Below are 8,792 nucleotides of genomic sequence, written 5' to 3' on the forward strand. Positions count from 1 at the left end.
TCTTAAAAATTAAACCGTTTTGAATGACCATAATATGGATTTTCCTCATCTAAGAAGCAAATCTTCTACTATTCATTTGATGAAATCTGATTTATGTATATATACAGTTCAGTTGTATGCTGCTTTATTGAATGAAAATATTGATTGTATTTCCTCCAATTTCCTCACTGCTTTCTATTGATTCAAGTACAATATGTGATTACATGTCCTATACACTAAATAATAGTTAGTCTTCATTAAACTTTGAACATCGTTAAAATTTTTGACCGTGGCTATCAAATTGACAGTGAAATAGACAGAACATGTTCCTTGTCTTTGTCCTGTGGTTGATTTATGAGAAAGTCTGGTGTCTTATTATATGGAGTTGATCGCCATCTCCTGGTAAAAGACTGTACTACAAGAATCCACTCTGAGTTTTACATATGGCAACTTGTCAGATTATTTTTTATTTCCAACTTTAACTGCTGCTCATGTTGACAAGACAACAATATATGTATTGACAAACATAAATGTTGGCGTGATTGTTGCATCACATAATGTTAAATTGAATATCAAAAAGGAATAGTCCTCACAAAAGACGTTTTGACATGCCACAGCAGGAGAAAGCACACCTGTAAATAATTAAATGAGTGATGGCTGAATTCCATTTTGCTGCTTCAGATTCAGCGTCCTGTTATTGTGCATGCAGGAACACTGTCACACTGTCATGGCTTACTGGGACACGTAAACAGAACAAATTAATTGGTAATGTTAACACCTGTGCGTTTTCTCTGAAGAGTCAATATCTCTACTTAGAGAAATGCTTTTTTTGCATCACAGTTACATTCTCAGTCTCTGACCCTGTGTGTAAATAAACCTTGACTTGAAGTTGTCTTTTCAGTGATGTGGGATGTTTTTGGGTGTGTACGCCATTTCCTGCTGATTTATGTCAGATGGGTGTGCCGCAGGGATGAGTTTTAAATCCCGGAAATTAGTCGGCATTTTTGCACTTTTTGTTTCCTGGTCTCATGTTTTTTTTTGATTATTGAAATAAGGTCCGTGGTTAACACAAGCTAAAGATATATTAATGCTTTGTTCTATGACATAAAATACATCAGTAAATACCACACTTTGACATGTCTTTCAAAGGCGGCTAAATTAAACACAAAGTTTGTTGGGGACAATCACACCGACTCGTCCACCTTTACACCCTGTGGTGGCAAAAGGTACCTTTCCTGCTGTTGAGTCTTTTTAAGCTGAAATGATTAATCATTTAAACATAACTTGTCTATGAAATTATGTTTTCTTGTAAGAAGAGGCACAGTTATACAGAGTTGCAAGGAGTCTGTAGAAGTGAACACTTCAGAAAATAAATCACAAAGAGATATATCATGAGAAAAAAAGGATGGAGCTGTATTGGAACATCCTTCGGCAGTGGCAGACAAAAGGAATGCGAGGTCGGCTTATAGTTGCAAGACCCTTACGGTATGGAACATGTCCAAATGCGTACTTTATTACTCAACAACAGGTAGTACTTTATTACTTGACAACAGGTAAGAGGATGTGCATGCAACTTAGGCAGCTGCTGCGTGACCCCACCCAATGCAGGCAGTGATGATAGTATGCACAATAATGGCTTGTATACCACTTAGAAAAGACAAATACGAATATACAATTGCCATTACAAGCCTTGTTGTGTCTATACTAATGCAAACTATTCTAACTAAAACTTTCCAACAACATAGATTTACGTAGATTTAAGCTAGATGTCAAGCTAATATGAAAAGCTTTTGTGGAAGAGGTAAGCGTGAAATATCAAATTACAAGTTGGAAGCTGATGATGTCGTTGAAGTGATGCGACAATGGTGTGTAGAGGGTTTATCGCCTAGCGTTAGTTTTTTTACTGTTGGCAATTATGCTTCAAAATTCATAAAAGTGGGGTTCATTTGTGAAGATTATCTTTCTTAACAAAACGTTTAAGTATCATAAACTTGTGTCTGCCACAGAATTTATTTCATGCAATAATCCAAAATGCAATGGAAAAATCCCATTGGCATTTTGTCGTGGAAACAAGATCAATGGTAACTTCTGGGTTGGCTTACAAAAATACATCGTCCCTGCAGTGCTTTATTAAAGCAAGGTTTGTTGCTGCAGTGTCTGGAACTCATAATATGTTGAAAACAAATAAAAGATATTCAGTGAGAAAGAACAATGAAACTGAACATGTACTGCAGAGAAAACCTGTTTGAAAACAGGCCGTCCTTTTTAACCGCAGCGCAACTGTTAGCTCTTAGCTTGTTTGTTAAAGTTGCAAGCATTACTCAGCCACAGGCTATTGAAGGCATTTCAAGATATTCGACTCTTAAAAAAAACTGTCAAGGTTCAGGGTGTGAACCGTAAAACTGAGGTAGAGGTTTGTGAGTCTAACGAAACACTTACTTCCTGAAAGGAAAACGTCCATCTTCTGTTGAATAGCTTCAACACTGAGGCCAGTTAATGTGTGAAAACCAAGTAAAAAAACAACACTGGTGAAATATGTGCTGGTGTGCGCGCTGCTTAGGTTTACGCTGATTCATCCAGTAGGCCTCTTCATTGTACTCAATGAATGAGGTCATTCAGTCATTTCAAGACGCTAACGGGCAGTTTAACCTTCTACTTCTGCCCATATATTGCGTTCTGTAGTAGCACCGGCCATGTGCAGAAATTGAAAGCAGTGTTCCTCTCAAAGCCCCTAGCCGTTGACAGTAGGATAAATGGGAGTAAGTCAAAGTCCAGGCGCTGCCACCGGCCACTGCTCCGACCGCCAACCACCTCACCTTTACGGTCATTTAAGGTCGAGGCCAAGCTTCTGACTTAGCAGTCATTGACGGATGAATGTCTGTGCTTGTCGCTTTCTACTTACTAATTAATTCCAATTAAAAACATTGATTAGACTCTTGAATCTCAAATGGTTGTTTGCCAAGTATGTGTAACAAACAAGGAACTTGGCGCGTAATAATAAACATTGTGCAATTGTAAAAGACATCATTTAAAAAAAGAAAATTATAACCACATAGAAGGAACAAAGATATAAACAAAGAGTGCTTTCAAACAAGTATGTTATTAAACTGTCAAGTGTCGATTTATAAGCATGAGGTGTTTTTGCTTCAGGCAGATGGGAGTGAAAGGATGGTGCCTCCAATGTAAGACAACTGAATGTATTTTACATCGACTTGGATTAAAGTTTGATTCTAATCAGGGGAGAGAAGTCATTTCCAGCACAATAGAAGGGTTCAAGTATTCACCATCTAATCACTATTCTGATGTAGTATTTTGGTGCTTGTGGCAAACAGAGGTGAGATGAAGTAGGAATCAGAAAGGAGTTAAGGAAGAATTTGTGACACATTATTCTTTTAGCCCAGCGACAAGGCTGACACAGACGTGGGCCCTTGTGAGCTGAAAGACAAGTGAAAAAGCTCATTAATCATTTATACCACTTGGACCGTGTTCCCAAAAAAAAAACAGCATTGCGATAACTCATTTATGTTACCTCGATTGTCTTTCTAAAAGGGACAAGTGCAAGGCAGGGCTTGGGCACTTGTTTGAGAGTAGCACAGCCTCAGTCTCAATATTTCACTGCAATCCATATACAGTATGGACTCTATATATATCAGATATTTGTACATAAGACATTTAAAAAAAAAAAGTCTCTTATTGTAACCATGGATACATGTATCTATAAGTTGTTTTAGAAAACTATGACATTTTGCTCACTGAGGCCCTGTGCTTCATCAGTCATCGCCTCATTTCTATCCAAACATGTAAATGTTGTCGTACAGTGTTGTGTAGTAGCAGCCTGGCTGTGTGTTTGTTGCTAGTACACAAATGATTCCTCACTTTACTTGTTCTGTCAGAGGGTTGAAGTACAAGCAGCGCTCCAGTGTGAAGGTAAATCAAACTAAGACTGAGTTAAACCCAACAAACAAGCAAATGATTTTACAGAATCTTCTTGTTCTTTGTTTATTCTTCCTCTAAAATCCATAACCTCAGATGGTGCATGACTCACAGAACAGTTGGTGCGATTCTGTAAAGCGCAAGAGCTACACTATTTGTCTCACCTCACACATGTAACACAACCTGAGTAGAATAAGTACAGTTTTACAGTTTCTGCAGAGTCTAGCAACACCTTGGTAGGAACAGAGAGGAGTCCCAACCCAAAAGGAAGAAAAACACATTTGTCAGCATGTGAAGAGGCCTCATTTCTGTCACGTCTGGCTCGTCTGTGATCATTTCTTGTGAGTTTCAATGAAACATGTAATACTAATGTTGTCACTGACATACTGCACATCCACAAAATAAAGTTATTTTAGGCCCAATAATTGTCAAATTAAGACCAAAGACCAAATAACCCAAAAAAAGGGAAAGAGACGAATACCTTACAAAGCAATGTTATTGTCTGTACTTGTCAACTATCTGCCTGCAGCCAGTTTTGAAGATGAGAGGAGTAGCTCTCTGCATTGCAAACTTACTGTGCATTTCAAAATGCTGCAAAAATGTTAGCAATTTTAATTCTAATGGCCATTCATTTTGTCTTTCACAAACATAAAACGTTACAAGGGACCAAGCAAAGGTCTTATGTTTCCTGTTGTTTCTTTACAACTGCAAATATGTGAAGAGGGAAGTATGAGGAAGTGGAAAGATGGCATTGCTGTGGCTGCTGGCTGACTCCCAACCACCTCAGCATGCGTGCAAACTCAAGGTATGATACACTATATGTATGCATTCACATGCAGGTCATGAATGAAGACCCCCTTTATCAGATACAGCAACAGTAACAAGCAACAATAAACAATATAATGACATACATGCACACATACTTCATGTTTAACCTCGTAAATGTATAATTTTCACATGGATGAAGTGGCATACAGTTATTGAGTATTAAGGTGTGTCTCAGTTGATTCATGGTTGATTCACTGGAATTCACAGATGGGTTGTGGCTCTCAGTGGTAACAATGTGGGAAGATGGTTGGTGGAGCTTGGCATGATCAGGGTGACTGGTTTAACAAGCATGGAGGCCCGTTTAGGTTAAGTATGCGTGACATTAGGATCGGCATGGCCATACCACACTGCCACACCTGTCTATTAGTGCTGAACATGTGACTAACTACAGAGCCACCTCCATTAATTAGTGGACTGCATACACAATAGGCCATTTAAATTTTTTATTCCACAGCACTTCATGCTTGCTAATATCTATAGCTAACAGAAACTAAACCTTGACCCATACTGTGTTATGGAGTGCATTTAAATAAGAAACAATGAGAAGGAATAAATAGAGCAATCCAAAGAAAAGCCATGTTCCTTCGCACACATTAACAGGTTTCTACTAGGTGGGTTTAAAACAAAGCAGGCTTAGAAAGCTACAATTTTGGAAAGAAATAACATTTTAATTGCAGTGTAAATTGAATGAAAACTAATTCCACCCACCCTAATCCAGTTTGCATGTTGTCAGTTGCAATCCAACCAGTAATGAGTTGTCTAGTAAAATGAATAGGCCGTGGGCCATTCACTTAGTGGAATATATTAAAACGGAACAAGATATACAAGGACAGGACCCGTGAGTGGACTTGTACAATAATGTTTTAGCTCATACAGAAGCTGTAATGATTCATTTCCAAGTTGAGGATATTAAATTGTCTAGTTTTTTAGCCCGAAATAGTAGCTTGCAAACCTCCATCTGAGTAAAACCTGTTTTTTTATTCAATGTGTGTGTATGTTAATCGATTTTGGCAAAGAAACCAATGTTACCACCGCCATCGTCAACAAACCACATATTACTGTGAAATACTAGGCACCTCTGAACCATCAGAGATCCTTTGCGAATGGAGGAAAGGTGTATTTGAATAGACTGAGGGCAGCATAGAAGCAGAATGAATGAATGAAAGGATAAACACATAAATACATAAATGCACATAAAGAGAAGTCATATTGCTGCCCTCTGTTGGTTACATTTAAAGCTTAGCGAGACATGACTTGACCTGCAAATGTCAAGTTCCTGTTTTGCCACACACAATCTTGTAGCTGTGGCAAGAATTCAGTTTTCATGTTTTAAATAATCTCTCTTAGGGTTGCTAAAAGTAAAGATCAGGTTTAATAAAATCAAATCGAAAAGGGTGTTTATTTTTTTCTCTATATGCAGCTTTTTATCAAATCTATTTTTACTTTTGTATCTATCAGTAGGAAAATGAATTAGAGGTTTGCTAGTGTTGAATGAAGACCCATGCTCAATGTGTATTCACCGCAGTTTGGAAATTCAAACCAAAAGACACAAAGTAAAAGCTGCCATTGGATTTTTTCATTTTAGATAATAATCTTACAAATCTAGCAACATTTTAAACGTCATATACTTTGGTTTGCTTGACTGAACTGTGATGAGGAACAACATTTGGGGACTTTGAATACAGAAAAAGTAGTATTTTGTAAAAGGGTAACTGCTGTCCAGGTTTACAGGTGAGAATGTGCATTATCGGTTGCTCCTTTACTGGTGTTTGAATTGGCAACTCAGCCAATTTATAAATATGTATAATAATAAAATATTACAAAAATATACTTTATTATTTTTTGATCTGTTTAATTATCTTGAGAATCTGCAATTGTGTCCCAGTTAAAGTCTGTTTATAATCACATAGGTGACTTTACCAATCAATTAATAATATATATTTTTCTATGAACAAAATATTTTTGATAGAGGCTCTATGATGTGGAAGCTCTGAGGAAGCATAACATTTTAGATTAATTGATCAGGTATTTTATAACCTATTTTTGTGTTGCTTTTTGTGCAATTTGGTACAATTTGGTGGAACAGTTTCACAGTTATAATGTAATTTGTATTTCTATTCACTACATTGGTCAAATAAAACCACGCAGTGACACGTTTTAAAAAATGCCTGACTCATTAGTCTATTCAGCGAATAACCTATGTTTTTCTATAAAACAAAGAAATAAACATACATACATAATCTACACATATTTTATATTTTAGAGATGTTTTTTTCATGGTGGCAACGGCACGTCAGGCCATGTCCAGTCAAACATGCAAATCACTAAGAGCCACCACTAAAACAAAATGTTCTCTGCGTTGAATCCTCCCTGCACGTGCTGCCGGTTGAGCCGTGTTAATCAAGCGGGATGTCTAAAACACGTTTCCGGGGAGGCGCGCACCACACGGATACGGGATGTTCAGTCCGTGAGCCTAAAAAGAGACATAATTCAGACTTTTAATGAATATTAAAAGCATTTTTTTTCAAACGTGCCTCGTTGACGGATTGCGAGGCAGCGCATTAAGGCCGGTGGCGGTGTTCCTACGGTGTTCCTGGTTAATGTAGGTCAAAGCAGTGACGGAAGGGTGTCCTCCGTTGAACCCGCGGTATTAATCCACATCGCAGTCCTGCAGATGGCGCGCACAGTCAACTGAGTGCCCTGGGTGTTCACCACGGAGCCCACACAACAATATCCCTGGAGTCTGTTCAGCTTGAGAGATGGCGATTGTCTGAAGCGACACCTCTGTTTGCCCTACAGCTGGAGAGCTATGAAAGTTCAAGAGTGCAGTGTTAATATATATATATATATATATATATATATATATATATATATATATATATATATATATATATATATATATATATATATATATATATAAGAGCGTTGCGCAGGTTTTAAAACGCGCTGCAGCTCAGGAGTCGGGACGGTTTATCCGACGGGCTGGTCGAGCGTAACCTTAGTTGACCTCTTTGTCAGTAAAAGCTTGTTTTTCAAGATGCAGAGCGGCTTACACTGAACATCCTGTACCCTGTATACTAGAATCACACTCATGAATAATATATTGAAAGTATCTATTAGACATTACCATCCGCGTGGTTCATTATTCTGATCTGAACTACAGACAAGCGTGTGCGTACACACGCACACCTGTCACTGTCTAGACAGGGAGGGGGCATTAAGGCGGTGGGTGCGGGGGGGATCCCTCATGACCCATTAGGCTACTGCCTTATTCTATGCCAACTAGAATATATCTCAAGGCGTTGGATAATGACAAAAAAAAAATCAACAACAACAAGAGAAAAAAACCAATCGCTCCATCAAATCTGATTGGCCGGCTGAACCGACACGAATTTTTTCCCCCGCTCGCAAACCCGAGGTCAGCTCGGGACGTTAAAAAATAAATAAATGAGAAAATAGAAATGCGTAGAAAGTAGAAGACATGGCAGACAATCTAGCTTGTTGGTGGCGGGAATGATTGACGGCGCTGCTGTCCAATGGGAAGCCGCGGCGCAGCTGGCTCACTGTACTGGCAGAGGCGGTGTCCAATGCAAAGTTCAGACGCATGATGGACACATAACTGACAATTCCCCTGTCCTTTAGATTCAGACTGGGGAGAGATTTGAGTTCATTCACAATTGTGAACGTTGATGTTTTCACCAGCAAAGCGTTGGAGCCCGCACAATAAAAACACATAGGCTTATAAATGAAATAACAACCGGTTTATGTGGTTAACGTGCACGCTCTCGCTGAGGAGCGATACCACTGCGAACATGTTTTAAACCTCATCCTTCACGGGTTTCGTTACGCACCATGACCTCCATTTATACATTTGCTGCGTGTCTGCTCTGGCAGGAGCGGACTTAAACACCTCGAGTAGGAGGAACATTACTACAACTACTATTACTATAACTCCCACCACTTCCAGAGAGACATAATGGAGCCGGTTTCACCGTCCCACTGTGCTCCCTGCGATTGGGGCACAATAATGTTGACGTATTTCTGATCCAACC

This window comes from Taurulus bubalis, assembly GCF_910589615.1.
Source record: "Taurulus bubalis genome assembly, chromosome: 2".
In the NCBI taxonomy this organism is placed as follows: domain Eukaryota; kingdom Metazoa; phylum Chordata; class Actinopteri; order Perciformes; family Cottidae; genus Taurulus; species Taurulus bubalis.